Raw genomic sequence first — 25,785 nt, 5'->3', positions numbered from 1 at the left:
ACTGGACAGGATATATTCCAAATATGGATATTCTAGAGCTTTCTTTAGTCTACCAGATACTGTCTCACCTATTTCAAATAAGACTGATACGTCTATTGGAGAATTCACCTTTGCAGTGATCACAGAAGCTGTCAGGTAGTAACTGAATTTTACCCAAACACTTTTATTGAGTGCCTACTAATCGTCACAACTTAATGCAGTAGATAGTACTTTATTTCCACTTATAGATAAGGTAATGAGGCACTGAATGATTAAGTGACTGGCCCAAGATTACATGGCTTGTAGGTGGTAGACTGGGGTCTAAATCTAGGGAATTAGTGCCAGAGTGTATGTTTGCCTACCCTGTTTACAAGCCATGCACTGCTTTCCTCCGAGACACTAAAAGATGAGAACTGGATTGAATCTGTTTATGAAGTGATAGTTATGGATAAGCAACTATGCCTCTGGGGAAAGGAGCTTGTTTATCATTTCTCATCTATTCTGCAAAAGCAATTTTTGCAGCAGCTCACATTCTATTATGAGTTAATGAAACAGGTGCTCATTAGGCTTCCGAGCTGGTGTGACTCTTATTTTGCAATTGCTATAAGGGGTGGTAAAGATGAACAATCTTCAATGTTTGCTGCGGAAACTGGACATCATTTACATTCATGTGAAGTTTTTTAACCCAAGCCTCTCTAACTGTGCCATTTTATATAACAAGCAAACGTGCTATTTTGGAGGTGGGAGAGCAAAGGACTGGAAGGCAGTGTATATTTTTTTGTTGTTGTTAGTGTCTTTTGCCATGCCTTCGTTGTATCTTTTTTTTATTTTTAATTTTTGTTGTATCTTTTTCAAAAGAAGAACTTTCCTGCCTCTTCCTTTTATGGTGGCCTCTGGGACACATTAGCACAGGCTCCCTAAGTGCTTTTAGTGAAAGTTAATAAAAGATACATTTTGAAGAGGGGACAGTACATACATGATGACCAAACAATCTGGAGTTCCAGCTTCGTGGCTTTAAAGAACAAAGAATGCATGGTTCTGTGAGATGACTGAACAGAATCCATTCAGTTCGAACAGAGATGAATAGACTTTTATAAACACAAGGGAGAACTATGTATTGATCCAAAGGATTTCTGAAGTCACTGATTTGTTTTAATAACTCTTTGGTAAAGTGTCTACTGCCATTCACCTGATGGTAAACATGGGATCAAAGTTCTGATTCCCCCAAGATTAATCATTTTCTTCTTTATCTGCATCAAAGTGCTTTGATATAGCAAAACTTTTTTTTTAGTCTAACTTACTGCATGTTTAGACTTCAGTCAATAATAGTAAATATTGACTTGAAAGATCTTTATTTACCAGGGGAAAGGGGTTATCCTTAGAAAAAATCCCATTTGCAATTTTTTTCTCTACTCCTTTCCATAAAAGAAGCTTTTCCAAAAAAACCCCAGTTAATTTGTGAAAAGAAATTTTAGCCAAAATTCCTTCACCTTTTCACCTTATTTTGAAATACTTGGGGCAATTTTCCTGATTCTCTGTGAGTTTTGTAATACAGTTATTATAAGCACAGATTTTGAAATAAAACAAACAAACAAACCTGAGCTGATTTGTGGCTCTGATACCTTTTCACTGCCTATAATTGGCAAGATTCCAACCTCTATAAAAGGTGATAATGACAAGGCCTACATTTTATGCTCAAAGATATAATCTGAAAGCAAGAAAAAACATCTTGTCATTCAGGTACATTTCTTTCACATGGTTCATGGAAGAAAAGGAGTGTTAACCGCATTGTGTAATGCCTCTTCTGACCACCCCACCTGAAAGTGCATACCTTCTTAAAAATGGAAGAGCCAGAAAAGAGAAGTAGTCTAAAATGTGCTGCATGTGGTTTTTTCCTTTCCTTGGGGAAAACCTGTTCGACCTTGGGTTTCACCACTCATAAATTATCAAGTTACTTCTCACTTATGGCATAAATATCAGTCTGGTTGGTATACGCACCCACACATCAGCTGAGACTGAAGAGAGCTAAATTTACAAAACATTAAGTCAATAAGTATGTGTGAATGGGTAAACAGCGTGATATGCCTAACTTAATAAGGCCACAGCATTACTGTTAATCATCTGTTTTACAACTTCTGAAGTTTTTTTTCTTCTAATCTTGTAGTGTCACAAGAAGTCCATATGAGTGAGGGTCCTTTTATTAGAAGAGAACAGTGTACCTCAAAGTAGAAAAAGAGAAGTTATCCCAGAGAGATTAAGCCATGATAATATCCAAAGTGCTACAACAGTTGCAAGATTTTGGGTTTATAAGGAAGAAATAATTATTGCAACTCATTTTCAATTGTCATCTCTACTAATGAGAAACCTTGGAACAGACAGGGCTATGAGATGTCTCTCATGAAAATACCAACCATCCAGGCCGGAGTTGGGGAGATGTGAATACAGATGAATAAAAATAGCATTTTTTCAGCAACCTCTGTCCTAGGGTTCCACCCTAAAATTTTTCCTCAAACCAACAAAGATATTTATCAAGGACAAATTGACAATGTCTGTACATTAAAAAATATCTTTCTGTAAAGAAGAACCCACTCCTGTATGGGATACCTTTTTTATGACAATACTAAACACATCATCTTGGGCTTGTCTAGAGTGTTTGTATTGGATTATTCACCAACGCGCAGAACTTTTTCCAAGAACAATGTACTGAGGGGAACCAGCTTCAGATTAGATACTTCATCTGGTAGACGATGTTGGTGACTATTAGGAATTGGTGAAAGTTATGGTCCTATGTAAATGCAGAGAAGGACTATAGTACAGAGACGGCCAGGGGTGATAGCAGGGGTGAAATGTGGGAATCAGAAGGGAAAAGGAAAACATGGCATGAATTGGAAATCTGGGTAAAGCCAGTGAACAAACTGCCTGAAGAGAATTAGGACTGCTGGACGGGTTCTGGAACTTAAGAGTAAAATCCTATCTATTCATTCAGCTGTCCAGCACATACATATAGAACAACTCTCCACTACTTATTTTGAAACAGATCTTATCTGTTGGCTCTGTCTACCCTCTACCACCATTAACATATAATCATAGCTCCCAGGCAGGTTTTCTATCTAGAGATCAGAAGAAACAAGAGAGCATACTAACATATGCAACTTTATCCACTACCTAGAAAAAGCAATCAAGTTCATTTATACATGTGAATAGGCAATGACTCATATAAAGAAAACAGGAGTTAAGAAATGGAAAGTCCAAGATAAAGAGAGAATCTGATCCCAAATAAATTTGAGATAATTTAGAAAAGAGAAGAGAATTAGAGAGAAAAAAGGAAATCTCAAATCATATTCTTAGAGATTCAAGAATGTATTTTTAAGCATATATATGTTTATAAAATGCATGAAATATTTCTGGATGGAAACTAAAAAATTAATAAGAAGGATGTCTCTAGGACTAGGAACAGGGTAAGAGAGAACTTACTTCTCACTTTATTTTTTTATCTAATGAATTTTGTCCCCAAAGCATGTGCTGCTATTCAAATGAAAATATTAATAAAAATATGATATAGGCATAAAATAAGAACAGGGCACCATGAGAACAAGAAGGAGCTCCTAGAAATAAAAAAAATTGATGAAATAATAGAAGTGATGTGCTAACAGAATAAAAATACAAAAAAGACAACAAATCTGACTAGTGGGAACTTAATAAAAAGAAAGAGAAAAAAATAAGGGAAATTGTCATTGAAAAAGAAGAAATTTTCCCAGAGCTGAAGTGAGAAATGAATCTTTAGATTGAAACTAATCTCTCGTAACTCTTCTCTTCTGTTTTAAAAGGCAACTGCATAAAGCAATAATTATGAGACTATGATGATAGACTTAAAACATCTGAAGATATAATTTGTTTAACAATAATAGCACAAAGAGATAAGAAGGGAAGGAGACATATTGGAGCAAAGTTTCTGCATATTATTGTAATTAGTAGTAATCTGAACTAGATTATTTTAAATTAACATGATGTTACTCATCAAATTAATGGAAAAGACCCACAAATAGACACATCATTGGGAATCTTCAGAAGATGGATAGAGAAATGGTCCTAAGTGCTTCAATAGAAGAAAAAGTGGTCACCCGTAAAGTAATAAGAATCAGACTGGAATGTAGCAACGTCTTCAAAATTCGGAGGAAAATATTTTTAAACTAGAATTCCACACCCAGTCAAGTTATCAATCAACAGTGATGGCAACAAAGACCTCTCTGTATATGCAATGTCTCAGAAGATATACTTGTAACAGTCCTTTTAAGGAATTTTCTTCTGGTAAAATAAGGTAAAAAATAATACAGAGGCACATGAAAAGATGCTCAACACCATCAGTCTTTAGAGAAATGCAAATCAAAATTCTGAGGTACCACTTCACACTAACCAGGAGGATGACCTAATTAAACAAAACAAAAACTAAAAAAGAAAAATAACAAGTGTCGGCAAGGAGGTGGAGAAATTGGAACTCTTGTGGAAAACAGTTTAGTGGTTCCTCAAAGAGTTAAACATGAATTACTATATAACCCAGCAATTCTACTTCTAGTGATATACACATGAGAATTGAAAACAAGGACTCAATATATAAATATGCATGTTCATAGTGTCACTGTTCATAACAGCCAAAAGGTGAAAGCATCTCAAATACCTGTCAACAGATGAATGGATATATTGTGATATCTACACACACAGTGGAGAATTATCCAGCCATAAAATGGAAGAAAGTATAGATACATCCTACATTGTGGCTGAATCTCAAAAACTTTATGCTAAGTGAAAGAAGCCAGGCACAAAATGTCTCATATTGTATGATTCCATTTATATAAAATGTCCAGAAGAGGGAAATCCATAGAGACAGAATGCAGAACTGGTGATTGCTGGGGGCTGGGTAGAGGGGTGAACAGGGAGCAACAGCTTAATGGGTACAGGGTTTTCTTTTTGTGGTGATGAAAATATTTGGAACTAGAGAGTTGGTGTTTGTACAACATTGTGTATGTACTAAATGTCACTGAATTATTCATTGTAAAGTGGTTAATTTTATGTCATGTGAATTTCACTTGAATAAAAATTCTTTTCTAATTTTTAAAAATAATAGGAGGAGTTGTGGGATGTGTAAAATGGCGATACCAGCTCAAGTGCACACTAAAAAGAAATCCCAGGAGGAGAATCCTGCAGCAGATCTAAAATGCAGTTGGTCCAAATTAGAGCAGCAAGTCAGGGGGCTTCTGTAAGAATGTAATTAAAAATGGGATCTTTGCAATAGAGAGAATGAATAAGTAGCTAAAAGATATAAGTGATATAGTGAAAGAGCATCTTTCTTTCCTCAGCAAAAGGAAGGGGGCAAAGAAAAACAAACGAACAAAAATACTGTACAAGCTGTTCATTAGCTAAACATGAAATAAACCATAATAGAAAGGTAACCTACCAATTTTTACTCCCTCCACACCTGGATCCATCGACCTCACCACATTTGAACTGTTCATCACCCACCACACACACCTCATTTTTCTCTGACTTGTATTTTGCAATCATCACTCCAATTACTTCTGTTTGAAAATACCATCAATACCTCTTCCTCTGATATAATCACCTGAATAGACAGCAACACAGGTTAAACACAACTTGATATCTGTGCTGTGCCTGTGTATCAGCAGCTGTTCATAGCTGGACAAACACTTGCAAACTTAATGATTGATCTCACTCTAAATACAGGACCACATATCTCATGGGTGCCGTCAGAATAGTCTACCAATCCTGTTATACTTAATTTCCAGTCCCTCTCTTGCATTGAACTATTGTATACTGTCTTCCTACATCCCAGACCTTATCCCAGACCTTTCCATTCCTTACTCTTAGCTAGGAACCTAATTTATTAATATATTGATAAAGTATAAGCATTTTCTATATGATTCTGCTCCTCAAGATCATGATTGATTGATCAGTGTGTTCCTCACAAAACCCCATATGGCTTGGAGGAGAGAAAGTTGGTCTGCGGAGAAAGAGAAGATGAAGAGGGTACACAGAAGGACACTGAGATAAGAGGCAGAAAGAATCCTCCTGACCGCCCTGTTCTTTGTTCTGCTTCCCAACTGACATCCAACAGCCTGGAGTTCAATGAAACATCACTGTACCCTCCTGGAAAACTCCACCCCCTCTACCTCCCTATTCTTTCTCTCCTTCTCGTGATAGCAGTCAACCAATACAGAGAATATGAATACTTTATGACCTACTGGGGACTTTTCAGACTGTCTACTAGGCAGATTTACATAGTTGAGATAGTGGGTTTCTGGCTTGGGTTGGGATTTGAAAGGGTCACTTAAAACACACTTCTCCCCTCATCCTAAATTCTGTACCAAGAGATTAAAGAGTCAAGCAAATGACAAAAGTATCATATCTATTGCTGATGAAGGTCAGATTGAAGGATGTGATATACATGTATGACCAAAGAAGCTTTCCTAATGCTCAGTCCCACAAGTAAATGAATTAATCCACCCATCACAGGTAGCAAAGGGAAGCTATGACTTCTGCCTCCATGGACAGAGACTTTACCACTAAACTTACCTTGTGGCTGAGAGCAGACCTAGGACATGCCCTCTACAAGCAGACAGATCCCAAAAAGGAAAGAGGGGAAGGAGGGACTCAGCTTCAAAGTCACAATCCCTGCTCCTAAAGCCACTAATCAGATGAGAGATTACTCCTCTCCTGGGCCAGGTGAGTGAAGGGTGAGAGTCCAGAAGAGTTATGCTAAAGGATGACCCTCCATAAGGGCTAAAACCTCTGGCAGGGGAAATACTTAGTCCCACTGAGTTCCCCTAGAGCTTGGTAAAATTGCTGATCCCCTGTTTGTTGTGTGGTGTCCCCTTTTGTCTAACCTCATAAAGGAGCAAATCTGCCATTATGGAAAAAGAAGACACAAATACAGCTAATCATGGGACAACATTTGGAGACCTCATTTAAAATAGAGATTTCTCCATCTAGAATAGTGCAAGGTTGAATTATGAGCCCCCGAAAAAAACTTGTTCTTAATCTTAATCCATTCCTGTGGGTGTGAACCCATTATAAATAGGATTTTTTGAAGATGTTATTTTTAGTTAAGGTGTAGCCAACTAAATCAGGATGGCTATTAATCCTATTACTTACTAGAGGCCTTAAAGAGAAAGCCACAGGGAAAAATCCATGGTGAAGAAAGAAAATGAAAGTCAACAGAACCCGGAAGGGAAAGAAGACATTGCCATGTGTATTGCTATGGTCAGGGAAAAGCCAAGAAAACTCAACGATTACCAGCCAGCCAGAGGATAATGACTCCAGGAGGAAGCAAGCCTTCTAGGCTCTGAAACTTTGAATCAATAAATTCCTATTGTTAACCCAACCCATTGTATGGTATTTTTTAGCTTATGGGAAACTAAACAAGTAAGTATAGGAAATTGACATATACTCCTGACAAAGACTTTTTAGTCACTTATAGAAGATGATTTCTTTTGATGAGTGGCAGACAATATTCTTATATATACCAGAATCTTTTGCAGCCCTTACAATATAGTAATCAATTCTGGGTCACTAAAATATGACATATGGTCAAGGACTTCTTGCAATCAATTGCTTATTATGTTTCACCTATTGTGGCTAAGATAACATGGAAGTTATATTAGCCACAATTCTGTTATAACAATAACAATGAGATTTCCTTGTAAAAGTCATTATCATATGGCAGCTTGTTAGAAGCTTAGGTTCCTCTGCCCTTCTTCCCTGGCCATCTCTCCACACTGCATTTGAGTTCAGGCAGTTAATATGATGTACCAGGCGGAAAAGACAAATCAAGGAAGTATTTCACATTAAAACTCTTGCAGGGAAGGTGGCTTGGCAGTTTGGGGGCCATTGGAACAGGTAGCCCAAGGTTCTGGAATTAGATGTTGTTCTCTAAGCCTATTAATAAGATTGAAATAACAATAGCGAGGCAGACACCTTTATTCTCCATATCCATCAATATAATTAGGGTGTACGCTGATCTTTAGGAAAAATGAACCCCAGAAGCCTTGTGACCAGGACAATTTTTTAAGGCACCACAGTAGAGTGAGCTACAGAACTCCTTTCTTCCTGTTTTCTTCCTTTCCTGATGTATAACCAATTCGGTGGTGAAAATGTGATTTGTTCTTAGTGGTGAGAAATCTCAATGCCATCTGATATTTGTGGCTGCATTATTCAGAGTAATTAATTGCAACGGACAACCTTAAAATCTCAGGGGTTTAACACAATTACAGTTTATTTCTCACTCTCATCACACCCCAACGTTAGCCAGGCAGACCTCCATCTTCTGTGACATATGAGATGCGTGCCCTCCACGGCTGCCTCCACTGGGAAAGGGAAAGATGAAAAAGGAGCACCAGCTCTTACTTGCTTCAGCCTGGAAGTAATAGTCAGAAATCATGGTCAAACTAGATGTATGGCCCTAACCTAACTGCAAGGTGGAATGGGAAATGTGGGAGAGCAAATGGGTGTTTGATGAGTGCAGTCTCCATCATAGCAGCTAAGCACGGCTCTCAGGCCATACTATAAATCATCAGTGGTTTATTTTAGCAAGGCAGCCCTACTTCTTTCAGGATCTACAGTTTATATTCTTAAATCTGTAAGCAGAACAGGTATTTACATGTCTGATTTAATCTGCAGATATTGTGAGGCATACATTTCTATCCTTTGCTAAACCTGTTAATAAAAGTTTATTTTCATGCTTTTATTACCTATTAGTAATGAGAGTTTAAATTTCTGTGATGCAATAATATAGATTCATTGGCTATTTTGGACTAAAATGGTTAAATTTGGTGTAGTCAAAGGCTGCTGTAAATGTCTCTTAGAAGGTGAACCTGCAACATTATCTAAGAACTGTTTAAGATTTCTGGGTTGAGACAGATGCGGCAGATCAGCAGTAAAATAATCAGTGTGCCCCAGACTATTGATCTTATATGTGCGTCATAAATCACAGACGATGATGATGGTGCCTGTGAATCTATTTCCCACAAGCTCATCAGATGTGTTCATCATAGTACAGCCAGAGAGCCTAGTGACTCTATTGTAATAATCATATAATACATAAGCAATAGAAGCACAATACATTTCTGACCAAAACAGTTTTAATTTGCTTCAGGGTGAAAGTAAGATTCTCAGGGTAGTATTCCCAAGAAGTGGCCTAAGTTCAGGTTGTACAATTTGTGTTAGTCCTCAGGTTTCATGTTTAAGGTTTCATTATTTTACTTATCAATAGTACCAGAAGATGGATTTGTACTGTTTGTTATTCACCAATATATTTTGGAAGGCATCTCCTCTTCTGATGTAAAAGACTTTGAGTTTGTTAAAAGTAAGAAGCAGTAATAGCTGAGCAGGCCTTTAGCAAGACTGTTCTTAATTATTTTAGAAAAATTCTAGCTACTCCACCTTTTTAAGTTCTAAGGAACTTAAAATACCAAAAACACTGATAGTGATGTGCTGTAGTTATAGATATGTATAATTCAGAAACCTCAAGTTTGAATGACTTTTACTCTATTTTATATAAGCTGTTGGAAGCTCAATACAGTATTTTGAATCTTTTAGTTACTTTTTTTTTTTTTTGCATGGGCAGGCACCGGGAATCGAACACGGGTCTCCAGCATGGTAGGCGAGAACTCTGCCTGCTGAGCCACCATGACCCGCCCTTTTTATTACATTTTTAATAGAGAGAGGCTGATGGCTTCATACTGTGGAAGCTGAAGCATGTTAGGGGACCATTAAATTCACATAGATTATCTGCATGTCTAGGAATTGCTAATTTGCCCATTACATTCAGAGTTATCCTATTTCATCACAAGTTCAATCACAGCGCATCTTCTCAGGAAGTCTATGAAAATACTGCTTCCTCTGAGGACGGGCTCAAGGATGTGTGAGTGTTTAGGAAATGTAGATTGAGGTGAGGTTAGTTACCTGCAATTGGCAGAGTAAGTACTTTTTAAATACGTTATTATTACCATAAGGACGGCAGGAAAACACTGTGGCTCAACATGTCTCTGAGCCTGTTCGTTCATCTGTAAAGAGAGGATAATAATATTATCTATCTCACAGCATTGTGATGGGTAGTGAAATTACGTTCATAAAGAATTTAACATAATTTTATACTCAAAGTTAGTATTATCTTCACATTTGCTAATTTCAAGGAGTTAACCTAGTGCTGTCCAAGGTTCTGATCTGAGCTCTGAATCATAGGCCATATGACATGACCATTTTAATAATGTAAACAGCTTGCCCAGAACTCTACAGTGTGTACAGACTATCAAATGGATGGTCTTCCAATCAGGGAGGCTATGTCTATGTGAGGCCATCACTGTGACTATACTGAAGTGGGACAACTGACAAACCGCTTCACATCAATTTTATGATGGGATTAAGTGCCGCCAAAACAACTAGTCACTTATGAAGACAACTGTTTTGACTGGTTTCCTGCCCCCAATGAACTGTCTTAATTGACCAATTAATATCTTTGTGCACACAACTTTAATTTTTAAAATAAATTACTTATGCAAATTTCTTCATTAATTAGTTTGTCTTCAAATTACATTTTATTGAAGGACTAAATAGCCAACTGGTCCATTACCCTTCATTCATATTTACCATTGATATAGACCATTAGCGTAGCTGTTAGTAGGGTACAAAGACATGCAAACAGGACTAACACAGGATAAACAAAAGAGAGGGACATTATTTTTTATTTGGAGCCCTTCAGAATTAAAAGGTGACACAGTCATAAATGGCTTTGGGTGATGTGGGAACCATGGCAAAAGTATACAATTTAACTATACTGATAAAATTATATTACCAGCATCGCATACTCATAATACTAGTTGCTACATTTAAAAGTTAAGAAGATGCAAAATTAATAATTCAGCAGACCAGGCTAAGTTAGTAAACCAGAAAAGGGGATCCAAAGAAGTCCTCAAAATAGGCAGTGGCTGAAGAGTATGAAGCCAAGGTGTTGAGTTTAAGAATCAAGAGAGGGTGTTAAAGATGCAGAAAGAAGAGTGAGGAAAAAAGTTAGCGAATGTGTAAAAGAAGCTCAATTAGGGATAAATAAGAGAAGACTATATCCTGAGCTTTTAAGCTACCTTTTATGAAATGCACTAATAGCATGGCTCCATTTAAAGAACAAGGATGGAATAAACAATGTACAGCAGCCTGAATATCACTTAATCTCTCCGAACTTCAGTTCCTCTCACAGGTAAATGAAGGTAATAGTATACAACTCATGGTGACACTGAAAGAATAAAAAGGGATAACATATAAGGCACCTTGTACTGATTTTGGACATACAGGTATTTGATAGCCAATAGGTTGGTAAAACAAAAATCTATTAAATTTTGCCCTATAATAAAGATTCTTCGTTACATTACATTACATATTATATAGCTTTTTATTTTTTTACTCAGTGTCCGCCTCTCTAATGAGAATGTAAGCTACATAGAGAATGGTATTGTTTCTTTTGCTCTCCTTTTATTCCTAACTTGGAACTGTTCATCGCACGTAGTAGTCACTCAATAAATGTTTGTTGAATGAATGAATAAATGAACATCTTTGTAACCAAGAAGATAGCCACCTTCATATTGTGATTTTAAATGTTCTCTATGCCTAAAACCGTCATGCCAATAAATCTATGGTGATCCAGATTAGTCAGTATCTGAAAGGAGTCAAATATGAATGAAGATAACAATAGCATGGCAATAACCGAACCAGAAGTTCCCACCCACAATAGGTCTGTACCACAGATATGGATTAAAAGAACACGGCCTTTTCTGGGGTGTATAACAGCTCCAAATGACCACATCCACTCTCACCACTTGTGCTGGTTTGAAACTGTTATATAACCCCCAGAAAAGCTGTGTTCTTCTAATCCATTCTCGTGGGTGCAGACATATTGTTGAGTGGGATCTTTTGATTAGGTTGTTTCTATGGAGATGTGACCCACCCAATTCAAGGTGGATCTTAATCATCTTAACCTGAGTCCTTTATGTGAGAATAAAAGGCAGAGACATTTTAGAGAGTGCTCACAGACAGAAATACCCCAGGAGGAACAAGTAAGGACACACAGAGACATTTTGGAGAGAAGGGGCAGCAGATGTCACCATGAAACTTCCCATGTGACAGAGGAACCCTGGATACTAGCGGCCTTTCCTCAAGAAGGTATCTTCCTCTTGATGCCTTAATTTGGGCATTTTCATGGCCTTAGAACTGCAAATCCCCTTTGTAAAAGCCAATCCATTTCTGCTATATTGCATTCTGGCTGCTTTAGCAAACCAAAACACCTCTTCTATTCAACATTATACTAGAGGTTCTAGCCAGAGAAATTAGACAGGAAAAAGAAATAAAAGGTATCCAGATTGGAAAGGAAGAAATTAAATTATATCTCTTTGCAGATGACATATTTTTGCATATAGAAAATTCACAGGAACATACAAAAAGCTTTGGAGCTAACAAAGGAGTTCAACAAGTTTTCAGGATGCAAACCAATATACAAAAATCAGTGGCATGACTATATATTAGCAATGAGCAATCTGAAAATTAAGAAAATTATTCTATTGATAATAGATAAAAAGAATAAAATACTTTTCTGTTAAATAAGTTTGACAAAAGAAGTGTAACACTTGTACATTGAAAACTACAAAACACTGTTGAAAGAAATGTAAAAAGCCCTAAATAAATGAAGACATCCCATATTTATGTATTGAAAGACTTAATCTTGTTAGATGGCATTTTTTTCTCCAAACCAATCTGCAGACTCAATGCAATCCTTTCAAAAACCTCAGCTGACTTTTTTTTGTGGAAGGTCACAAGCTGATCTCAAAATTCATATGGAAATTCAAGGGACCCAGAATAGCCAAAACAATCTTGCAAAAGAAGAGCAAAGTTGGGGAATTCACACTTCCAGATTTAAAAACTTGCTATAAAGCTACAGTAATCAAGACAGTGTGTTAGTAGTAGGAATATATACATCAACGGGATAGAATTGAGAGTCGAGAAATAACCCCTTATATTTATGGCCAATTGATTTTGACAAGGGAGACAGAACAATTCAATGGGGAAAAGAATAGTCTTTTCAACAAATGGTGCTGGTTCTACTGGATATTCACATGTAAAAGAATTATATGGGTCCTACCTTACACCATATACAGAAATTAACTCAAAATGGATCATGGACTTAGCTATAAGAGCTAAAACTACAAAACTCTTAGAAGAAAACATAAGAGTACATTTTCACGACCTTGGGAATGTTTCTTAAATAAGATACCAAGAGTACAGCAAAAGAAAAAAAAAAGAAATAACCAAGAAAGTGAAAAGAAAACCACAAGATCAGGAGAAATTATTTGCAAGTCATATATGTGACAAAGTTTATCCAAAATATATAAAGAACTCTTACAACTCAATAATAGAAAGACAAATAACATAATTAAAAACAAGCAAAGGATTATAAACAGACATTCTTCCAAAGAACATATATAAATGGTAAACAAGCACATGAAAAGATGTCTAATATCATTAATCATTAAGGAAATACAAATCAAAATCACCACAATGAGATATCACATCACATCCGTTGGGATAGTTAGAATCTAAAAGACAAATAATCACAAATGTTGGTAAAGATGTGAAGAAATTGGAACCCTCATACATTGCTGATAGGATGGCAAAATAGTGCAACTATTTTGAAAAACAGTTTGCTAGCTCATGTGAACATAGAGTTAACATGCAATTCAGCAATTCCACCCCTAGACATATACCAGAGAGAATTGAAAACATGTGTCTACACTAAAATGAGTTCACAAATTTTCATAGCAGCATTGATCATAGTAGCCCAGAAGTGGAAACAACGCAAATGCCAATCAACTGATGAATGGATAATATGTGGTGTATACATACAATCAATATTGTTCTGCAATGGAAAGGAATAAAATACTGATACTTGCTATAACATGGGTGAAATATGAAAACATCATGCTAAGTGAAATAAGTTAGTCATAAAAGATCATATATGTATGATTCCATTTATATGAAATACCCAGAATAGGCAAATTCATAGAAGTTGAAGATAGATTATGGTTGCCAGGAGCTGTAGATTGATAAAGTGGAGTCATTGCCAATGGTGGGGTTTCTTTCTGGGTGATGAGTATGTTCTGAAATTAGTGGTGATGGTTGTACAACCCCATGAATATACTAAAAATCACTGAATTGTGCTTTTAAAATGGTGCAATGGATTGTATGTGAATTATATTTCAATAAAGCTGTTTTAAAAATATGAATAAAGAAGCACATTCAATAGCCAAGTTTATTTTAAAAGGAATTTTATTCCTTACTTGCCTCTCTCAGAGGTCACCAACTGGAATCTAAATACATAGTCTATTGACCTCTCTCTTTGCATCAACTCTGGCACTTTTTCCTTTAACTCTGCAAAAACATTCCCAACTTTCTTAGCCGGTCTTACCATTTCACTTCTCTCCAAACTTTTCATTGTGTTAATAAACGTAACATTTCTCACAGTGAAAAAGAACAGTCTCTCTCTTCACAGGGAATAGAGGAAGTAGCTTGGAGTTATAGGATGTTTTTGGTAGGCTGGGGGGAAAAGGAAAATTGCACACACTCCCACACAAAAACTTTTATCCTGTCCCATATGTGTTTGCATATATGCAAAGAAATATATACAAATACATATAATGTTGTAACAAAGCAAATTGTTTTGTAGTCAAGATGCATATATGGTGAGAGTTCTTGAAAAGATAATACGTAGGAAGAGCTGAGTTTTCCCATTCCACAACTCTCCACCATTCCCCTCCCAGAACCTGGTGCTTCGAGAGCACTTTCTAATGTAACTGAAGGAAGGAGACAGACATTGATGTAGCATTCCAAGTGCTGGGAATATTTGTATCGTGAGGTGACTAAATGGTTTCTAGATTTTTCCACCCTAGACCAGACTTCTTTGATAAGTCTCTTCCCTCCTTCCTCTCCATTTGCATGATTCAGAGTTTCCCTTATTGTCCTCTGTGTTAGAGGAACTAGATGATGTGTAGAGTGACTACGGCTATGGGGCAGATGCAGAACACATGATGAGGTTTGTCCCTTGGCTGTGGGTAGAGAAAGGGTAATGGAGCCTGGGGCACTTTTGAGGGAGAAAAGAGAAGACACAGGGAGAGACACAGGAGAAATTCTCTCTGATTACTGAGGCCACCTAGGCTACCTGAGATCTAGGAATAAAGGCCACGGTCTAAAAGTAGATACCAAGAATGACCCAAAGAGATTAAGAATGTCAGTCTCAAAACCTTGCCAGCCCAGGTGCCCTAAGTGGGCTGGAATACCATATTACTTAACTCTGATGTAGTAACTGACAGCTTTCTCTGAGATTTTGTGCCTGGGTTTGATTGATTGGAAAAAGGGGTGGGTCACCCTTACCATCACCTCCAGATTACCAGCAAATTCTTAGATTTCTCCAATCTAAGGGTAGGAAGATTAAGACCAATCAACATTTCCTTCCTTGCCAAGGGACCTATTTTCTTGGTTTCAATAATAAAAATTCATATCAGTGATGAAAGTTCTATTTTCTTGTGATTTTCTGTTTCAAAAATCACAGTCTCATGCACAAACATACACATACACACACAATTGCCACATACTGGAATCATTTATACTGGTTACTGTATAAGGTGATCTCTGATTATATTAGGAAACAATACAGAGGAAGAGAAAGGATCGAATTCGGAATTAACATCTTTACCAAATAAAAAAGGAGAAATATTTAATAATTTTTAAAAAATGTTTAAATCTAACTCTACTTGCTAAATGTTACAGGGAAGCCCAGAAAGCTAGGGGTCCATGCACTTAGCAAGATCTATTCCTCTCAGCAGAATAAATATCCAGAGATTTGCTGCAGCCATCTAGTGGGAATTGTGTGCCAAGGAGACCTACCATTACCGAGGTCTAAATTCCTGTTTAAAGAAACAAATAAATAAATAAATCCACTGCCCTCTCATATGAGAATTTTTCATTTTTCGACAATTTAGACATTCTAATGATGTAATTTGTCTAAGAACCAAACTCAAACTTATTTTTATCAGGTGGGGCAAAATGACTCTTGTATCAAGACAACTTAGCATTGGAAGGGGCTGGGGCCCCTTTATTGCTATTGTTTCAATGCCAAGAAAAAATGCTTTGTTAGGAGCACATTGAAGAACAAATACATCTTTTGTGTGTCAGATTTCATATGCCTGCATCTTTTCCCAGTCCCTTACCTGTCATTTTATGAAACTTTTATGACTACTTACAGACAAAGGCTAATACAAAGGGAGGAAAATGAGAAGAGTTCAGTAAACAACAGATCAGCAATTTAAGCTCAGCTGAGGAATTCAGCTTTCAGGTCCCAGACTGATGAAGAGGCTGGATTCAGGTGTGGTTGGCACTGATGAATCAGAGATATGAGTTTTAGTTCCCTCGTGTGATACTGCTAATGGGACTGACCCTGCTTCAACTACTAGCCAATCACAGAACCTCACTTCAGTCACCTAATCTACTTGACTCTGTTTCTTTACCTGAAAGATGAATCTAGTAACAAGCACTCTCCTTTGAGATGAAATATTGCTATAAAGCACTCTAATGAAAATAAGAATTGCAGATGACAACTACAAATTGTGGCTTAAGTGGTCTATAATAAAGATGGCACTCCACAAACATGAAGAGGTGTAATTTGATTTCTCCACAATAATATTAACCTACATTTATGGAGTGTTTTACTATTTAATAGGAATTGTTTCATCTACTTTACTGGTTTAATTACTTATTTAATCTGTGTTGAAATCCATTAGTTCAGGTTTTCATCTATAAAATGCAGATAAAAATAATTCCTGTGTCACAGGATTGATTCAACAATCCCAGCACAGAATAAGCACTCAATAAATGCTCTTCGTTCACAATCTACTCTTTTCAGTCCTTGAAAATTCGAACATTTGTTTTTTCTCCAGTTTCTGGCTCTTCTTTTCTTCTCCATGACCTCTCAAAGTCATTATACAGTCACATACATAGATTCATTCCATGCCTTGGGGTGTAATTCTTAGAGCTTGAAAATTTGGATGTATTTAAAGCAACAATGTACATCCTTAATTGGTATCTTCTCTCCTCTCCTATCTTTGAATTCCCTTTTTGCTGTGGTTTACTCCATGCTCATTTAAAAATGATCCTGATATTTTAAATATTTCACCTGTAGTCTCTCCATGTAGCAGCCTTGTTTTGTAGTTGAGCAGACTGAGGTTTGAATACAGCATTTACTGTTGTGTAGTTCTAAAAGTAATTCACCAACCTAAATCTATTTTCTTCATATGTAACATGAAATTAATAAAAGTACACAATCTCTAAGGTTATTATGAAATTATGTGATGCATGTAAAGGGTTTAGCATAATCCCTACCACAATAGAAAATACACATAGTGAGTGCTGGTGGATATTGTTATTTGTTGTGGTCATGGTAGTTGACTTTTCAATATCTATTCCAACCCATAGGTTTAGTCTGAGACAGTCATGATTATGCCCTTACATTGACTAATTTCAGATTGGGCATTATTAATGAATTCTAGACAATAAGACAAGAGGGGAAGTCTGCTGGGGAGATTCTGGGAACAGTATAATTGCCCCTAAAAAAAAGAGATGGGAGAAAGAGTTTGTTCGTTCCTCTTTCTTCTTTGGACAATTCCTTGCCGGGATGTGATAAGGAGAAAAGCTGCAGCCGTCTTGCTGCCTGTCTGTAGATGAATCCAATTCCCAGTGGAGGGAAGAGGAACCAGACCCTGAGCTGCTGAGCTGGGAGCTGCTGAGTTTGGAGCTGCACTACTTCTAGGCTCCTAGTTACAATAATTTACTGCTTAAGCCACTTTGGGCTGGAGGTTGCTCACACAGCCAAAAGCACTCTCTGATACAAAATTTTGATACTAATCATCAGAATGTGAAAAAGACCTATAAGAGTTGCCATTTCTCTATAACAAATCTTTAAAGAGGTCTGAAGGGTAATTATTTAACCCAAACATTCACAAAGGAAACATTCTAATCTTTATCACTTATCCTGAGTTTATGTGTGCAAGTTGGTTTTCAGAATTTCTTGGGCTTTATAATTCAGCAGTATGTGCTAGAGGATGAGGTGGGGGAGAAGAGAAAAAAAAATTATAATCCAAAAAATCCAGCTTGTTTTAACTCTTGCCATGTTTTGATATAGATAGAGTTATAGAATTCCAGAAAGTAATGATTAATTAATTACTTTTAATTACCCCCTTGGTCTTTTTTTCATTATTATTATTACTGTTGCTTCCTAATATTCTCATAAATACCAGCTTTGATGACAGATTATCAAATAGCTAACATATTTTTGGAATGTCCTCTGCCTCTGCTCCAAGAATATTTTATCAACATCATTTGTGTTCAATTTTCTGTTCAAATTGAATATTTTTTCTGATTACCTGGAAGCCAGCATTCCCTAGATCAGACAATCCAGCTTTTTTTTTCAATCAGAGAAGCTGTAGGTTTACATATATGAATTGTGTATACATATGGAGTTCCAATATGCCACACTGTGATTAACACCTTGTATTAGTGTGTAACACTTGTTACAATTCATGACAGCACATTTTTATAATTCTTCTACTAACTGTAGTCCGTGGTTTACATTAGGGTTCACTTTGTTTTACAGTTCCATGGTTTTTTTTGCTTGGTGGTGTTTTATTTTAATTTTTATTCTAGTAACATATGTGCAGCCTAAAATTTCCTCTTTTAGCCACATTGAAATATATATGTACCAGCGCTGCTAATTACATTCACAATGTTGTGCTTCCATCACCACCACATATTACCAATATTTTCCCATCATCCCAAATAGAAGCTGTATAATTGAAGCATTAACTCCTCATTTCCAAACCCCATTCCAGCCCCTGGTAACCTATTGTGCTGGTTTAAAAGGAAGTATGCTCCCTAGAAAAGCCATGTTTTAATCAAAATCCCATTTCATAAAGGTAGAATAATCCCTATTCAATACTGAATGGTTGAAACTGTAATCAGATCATCTCCCTGGATGATGTGATTTAGTCAACAGTGGTTATTTAAACTGGATTAGGTGATGACATGTCTCCACCCATTTGGGTGGGTTTTAATTGGTTTATTGGAGTCCTATAAAAGAGGAAACGTTTTGGAGAATGGGAGATTCAGAGAGAGCAGCACCACAAAGCAGAGAGTCCACTAGCCAGTGACCTTTGGAGATGAAGAAGGAAAATGCCTCCCAGGGAGCTTCATGAAACCAGAAACCAGTAGAGAAAGCTAGCAGATGATACCATGTTTGCCATGTGCCCTTCCAGATGAGAGAGAAACTCTGTGTTCACCATGTGCCCTTCCACTTGAGAAAGAAACCGTGAACCTCATCGGCCTTCTTGAACCAAGGTATCCTTCCCTGGATGCCTTTGATTGGACATTTATATAGACTTGTTGTAATTGGGACATTTTCTCAGCCTTAGAGCTGTAAACTAGCAACTTATTAAATTCCCCTTTTTAAAAGCTATTCCGTTTCTGGTATATTGTATCCTGGCAGCTAGCAAACTAGAACACCTATATTCTGTTTTCTGTCTCTATATATTTGCTTATACAAATTGCATATCAGTAAGCTCACACAATATTTGTCTTTTTGTGCCTGACTTATTTCACTCAACATGATATCTTCAAGGTTCATCCATATTGTCATATGTATAAGAACTTCATTCCTTTTCAATGGCTGAATAACATCCCATTGTATGTATATGCTACATTTGGTTATCCATTCATCAGTTTGATGGACACTTGGGTTGCTTCCATTTTTTGGCAATTGTGAATAATGGCACTATGACTATCGGGGAAATATTTTTTCTGAGCCCCTAATTTAAGTTTTTTGGGGGGTGTGTACTTAGAAGTGGGATTATCGAATCATATTTAAGTTAATGAGGAGCCACCAAACTGTTTTCCACATGGAAAATGGAAAATGTTTGCACCATTTTACATTTCCACCAACAATGAATAAGTATTACTATTTCTCCACATCCTCTCAAAAACTTGTAATTTTTCATTTATTTAATAATAGCCATTCTAGTAGATATGAAATGGTATCTTGTGGCTTTGAGTTGCATTTCCCACATGGCTAGTGATGTTGCCCATCTTTTCATGTGCTTTTTGGCCATTTGCACATTTTTTTGGAGAAATGTCTATTAAAATCCTATGCTCATTTTTATTTTTTATTTTTTGCATGGGCAGGCACTGGGAATTGAATGTTTGTCTTTTTAATGATTGAATTATAGGATTTCTTTATATATACTAGATATTAAACCCTTACAGGAAATTTAGTTTCCAAAAATGATCTCCCATTGTGTAGGCTGTCCTTACATTTTCATGATAAAGGCCTTTGAAGCACAAAAGTTTTAATTTTGATAAGACCACACTTATCTATTTCTTCTTTTGACTTTTGATTATAAAATATAAGGTCCTGAAGATGCTACCTTAGGTTTTCTTCTAGGAATTTGGTAGTTCTGCCTTTTATATTTAGGTCTTTGATCCATTTTGAGCTGATTTTTGTATATGGTATGTGGCAGGGATCCACCTTCATTCTTATGCATATGGGCATCCAGTTTTCCCAAAGCCATTTGTTGAAGAAATGGTTCTTTCCCAATTGAGTTGACTTGGCACTCCTGTCAAAAGTCACTTGGCCATAAATGTGAGAGTTGATTTCTGAGTTCTCAATTTGATTTCAATGGACTATATGTCTGTCCTTGTGCCGGTGCCACGCAGTTTTGATTACTGTGACTTTGTAATAAGTTTTAAGATCAGCTAGTATGAGTCCTTCAACTTTGTTCTTAGAACTTATTATGAAGCCACAGCAATCAAAATGGCATGGAGAATGATCCTACGCACTAGAGAAGAATGTGTATTCTGTTGTTGTTAGGTAAAGTGTTTATTTATGTGAGTTAGGTCTAGTTTATTTAGAGTGTCATTCAAGTCTTCTATTTCCTTGTTGATCTTCTGTCTAGATATTCTATCCTATATTGAAAGTGGTGTATAGAAGTCTCCTACTACTAATGTAGAACCACCTGTTTCTCCCATCAAACCTGTTACTATTTACTTCATATATTTTGGGGTTCTGCTGTTAGGTACACATATTTTATAATCATTATGTCTTCTTGCTGAACTGACCCCTTTATCAGTATATAGTGACCCTCTTTTTCCTTGTAACAAGTTTGACTTAAAGTATATATTGTCTGTTATTAGTGTAGCTATACCAGTATAGCATGGTATATTTTTTTCCATCCCTTCATTTTCAACCTATTTATGTCTTTAAAATTCAAGGTGAGCCTCTCATAAATACCATATAGTTAGGTCAAGCGTTTTGACCCATCTGCCTGTATCTCCCTTTTCACTTAAGAGTTTAATCCATTTCCATTTAAGGTGATGTCTGATAATGCCAGGCTTTCTCCTGCCATTTTTAAATTTAATGTTTATATGTCTTATACTTTTTGTCCCTCAATTCTTCTGTTAATTATTATTTTATTTTATTTATTTATTTATTTATTTTTGTATTTTACCCTTTTGAGCCCCTTCTCATATCTTTCTGAATATGTTTTTCAAATATATTCTTTGTGGTTCATGGAGATAAAACTTAACATATTAAATCTATAACAATCACTTTTGATTTAATACCAACTTAACTTCAGTAGCATACACTTACACTGTTTCTCTACCCCTCTGTCTCCCACTGTTTTTGTGTTTCTTATGAATTTTATCTATACGTATTATGTCAAAACTATAAATTTGTCACTTAAGTTTTTTGCATTTCCATTTCACCACCTGTAAGAAATAAGTAGTATATAAGAAAAGTACAATACAATAACACTGCATATATAATTATCTATATGGCTACTTTTATGGGAAATTTTTGTTTCTTTATGCCATTTTGAACCATTGTCTAGTGACCTTTCTTTTCAACCTGAAGAATTCCCTTTAGCATTGTTTGTAGGGCAGGTCTAGTGATGATGAACTCCCTCAGCTTTTGATTATCTGGGAATTTCCTGATCTCTCCTTTATATTTGAAAGTACGTCTCACAAGATAAAAAAAAAATGTTTGAGAACTCTTTTCTTTCAGCACTTTAAATATTTTGTCCTCCTACCTCTTGCCTCCATGGTTTCTGATGAGAAATCATCTCTTGATCTTATTGGGACTCCCTCTTACATGTTGCTTTCTCTTGCAACTTTAGGAACTCTCTTCTTTTCACTGGCATTCAACAATTTAATTGCTATGTGTCTAGGCATGGTTCTCTTTGAATTTATCTTGTTCAAGGTTCCTTGGGCTTCTTGAATGTGCACATGCATGTCTTTCATTAAATTTAGGAAGTTTTATGCCATTATTTTTTAAATTATACCTTATATTCCTTTTGTTATTTTTTCTTTTCTTCTCCTTCTGGGGCTCTCCTAGTGCATATTTTTATATACTTGATGGTGTACCACAGGTCTCTTAGGCTCTGCTTGCTTTCTTTAAAATTATTTTTTCTTCCTGCTCCTTAGCCTGGATATTTTCAATTGTCTTGTCTTCAAGATCACTGATTCTTTCTTCTGCCAGCTCCAATTTGCTGTTGAAACCCTCTAGGAAATTTTTCATTTCATTTATTATTTTCTTTATAATATTCTTTATTTTCCAATATTTGTTTGGTTCCTATTGAGAATCTCAAAAAAATTCCCATATGTTTATTCATTATTTTCCTCATATCCTTTAGTTCTTTCTCTGTGTTTTCTTTTGTCTCCTTGAGCACTCAGAGAATCACTTTTTAAAAGTATTTGTCTGGTAAGTCCAAAGTCTTCTTCTCTTCATTGATGGTTTCTGGATTATTACCTTGTTCTTTCGGATAGGCCATCTTTCCTGTTTCCTTGTTTATCTTGTACTCGTTTGTTGCACACTGCATATTTTAATATCTTAAGTGTTAACCCCACCAGGACTTAGTTCCTGAGCTGATACCTAAATTTGACAGAGATTTTCTTGAGTGCCAGGAGCTAACAAAAACAGACCACCCAAAGCTAAAATCACTTTACACAATCTTTGCAAACTGACTCTTCTTTGGTTGGTAGTCTTCTTCAGAGGTTAGCCTTTCTATCCAGGATAACAGCCTCGGGCAAGTTCAATGTCCAGGGTCCTCTCTATCTTATCTGAGCCAGAATGGAGCCAGGAGCCTGCTTCTTATCTGAACTTGTGCTTTCTAGAGGCTTTAGAGATTCCTCAGTTTACAGTTTACAGGAGTTCAAATGAATTAATGAATACCCCTCTATTTCTTTAAAACAGACTTTCACCCTTTCCTGGGTACTATATTGTGTTACATCATGTAGGTAGTCCTTTGTCCCTACCCACTTGGACTTAATAGTTTCTCACACTGCTTTAAGGTCTGTAATGTACTTCTTTGCCTTCAGGACAAATTCTGGTGAGCCTGATACAAGTTTCCTAGCTCAGTTTTTCATATTTCTTCCTAATAGATTGGCACCATCCTTCAGGAACCCCATATGCACATAGAGGTTTCTCTGCTCTCTCTGGAACAGGGTTAGGGACCCCATGATTTGAGTGCAAGATGGATCCACCCTGTGCTTTGGAGGGGTTAGGGGAGGGGCCAGCAAAGGGCCAGGAGCTTCTCCTATGGCTGTTGAAGCTGCATTTTCTTGATTCAGCACTCATTCAGTTATTGAAGACCTTTAACTGTTTTCGGCAGTTTTAGGAAGGCACTGTTTTTAAGATTCCTCTGCCATTTTTTTGCATGAGAATTTTAGGACAATGGCTACACTCAGAGCTGGCCCCCAGCAATCTGAAGTAGATGATAAAAAGCAGTGATCAGAGGTCAAACCCACCACACTTGGAGTTTGGAGGACTAAGTCTCTATATCCTACCCTGGTACCAGCAAGCTGTACCAGGAGCTACGGCTCCAGGCCCCATTGCTGCCTACCATGAGACTGGGGGTGAGGCATGGCAGCTGCTAGGGTGAGGGATGGTAGCTGCAGCAGGGAGGGTGAAATTCCCCAGTATTTACCCTAGTATACTAACCTCTTTCAATAGCTCTTCTTTGAATGCTGCCCAATGTTCCACTAGACTCTGTAGTTTTAGAATAGTTTATTCAGACCGTTTCTGCCAGTTTAATAGTTTTTTTGGTGGAGGAACTGATTCCTGGAGCTTGCTTTTCTGCCATCTTTGCACAATCCTTCTGACCAGACAACACCCTTTTCGACCCTTTGCAATCAGTCCTGAGAGTGCCTTTTCCTAACATAATGGTTCTCAAATTTTGAAGTGTAACAAAATCACCTGGAGGACTCATTAAGACACAGTTGTTGGATAACTTTGGGTCAGAGTGAGGCTCTAGAAATTATATTTCTGACAAGTTCCCAGGTGAGTCTGATGCTCCTTGTCCAGGGACAAAGTGTTATATCATAACACCACATTCTAATCACTCCAGGTCTATTTTTAAAACTTTGAATATTTAGAAGAATGATGCTCTACATAAAAAATATTATCAGATCTTTCTTTTCTTTCAAAAATTCGGTATGGAATTCCTGCTACTTTTAGCAGTAGTTCATTCATTGTTGGTTTAATGCTGTTTTAACTCTACACCTAAGAAAAGCATGCCTGGGCCTTGAATATAGCTGTTCTTCAAAGTTCTTCTTTGGCTTTTTCCTTCTCTTATTGGTAACCTCACCAATGTTCAGTAAGTCAGCTGTGGTCCCTGTGTGTCTGTCTCTGAGATTCATGTCTCCATCCTCAACTTCCCTCTTAACCTCCAGACCACCTCTCTCCATAGCCAGCCTTGCAGGAATACTCAAACTTAGGATGTGAAAACACAACTTTGACTTAACTCCCATTATACTTATGATTTTTTCCCTAATTTTATTTCTCCAATTCCCCTGCACTTTCATACGTTCGGACTTCATTCAATATACTGTTCCCGAGAACCCCATTAGGGACTTCTCTCAGCTTGAAGACCCAGAACAGGTCTCTACTCCTCAAGGAATCTTCCCAGTTCTCCTCCAGGGAAGGTTTTTCCCCTCCCTTCTACTCCTCTTTCTGGTCCTTTTCATGGTGTGCAATGATTGACATTATTTTGATTTATATGTCTCTCTCACTAGGTCAGACCTCTTGAACCTGGGCTCCTGGGCTTCAAAGAATGCATGAGTGCACTTCAGGGGTTTTTAAACATCTGAAATTGTATGAAAAATCTTGCCAGTATTTAAGTGCATCTTTCTAGGCTCTCAAAATGTGGTTTGAAGTCTCCCAATCTCAAAATCACCTGGAATATGCATATTCCAGGGCCCTACCATAGGCAAGAGAATTCAAGTCTCTGGAGGCAGTCTTGGAACAAACATTTGTAACCATCTGATTAAATTCATGCAATGAAAAGCACTGGATTAGAATCATAACTTTTAGAAGACAGAAATTGTCTTGTTTCAGTTCTATATCTCTCAATTCCATTATATAACAGAAGCTAAAATAAATGTTTGAGAAATTTTTAAACTGAAAGTCTTCTTTTCAGCTTGATGAATCTGTACATGTCTGGGGCCCTGAATGGAGAAAGCTGTCAAGAAATGAGAAAATAATAAGGCTGCAGTGTGGCAGGAGCACACAATACACATGATCTACATGGTACACTGCCCTGTGTCTTTGAAGAAATGCAAAACATAAATTAACGTGTTGACTGTAGATTATATTATGTT

The 25,785-nt window shown here is 36.8% G+C and overlaps 1 long non-coding RNA gene across 3 annotated transcripts in view; it reads left to right on the top strand.

Moving 5' to 3' along the window:
• The window catches only part of LOC143686705 (uncharacterized), a 64,409-nt gene that overhangs the window by 21,172 nt on the left and 17,452 nt on the right, over nucleotides 1-25,785 (top strand). The gene's annotated exons all lie outside the window — the stretch shown is intronic.

Source organism: Tamandua tetradactyla, chromosome 1, assembly GCF_023851605.1.
Source record: "Tamandua tetradactyla isolate mTamTet1 chromosome 1, mTamTet1.pri, whole genome shotgun sequence".
Taxonomy (NCBI): domain Eukaryota; kingdom Metazoa; phylum Chordata; class Mammalia; order Pilosa; family Myrmecophagidae; genus Tamandua; species Tamandua tetradactyla.
The sequence above is the reverse complement of the archived record's forward strand: the minus strand, read 5'-3'. Positions and strand labels throughout refer to the sequence as shown.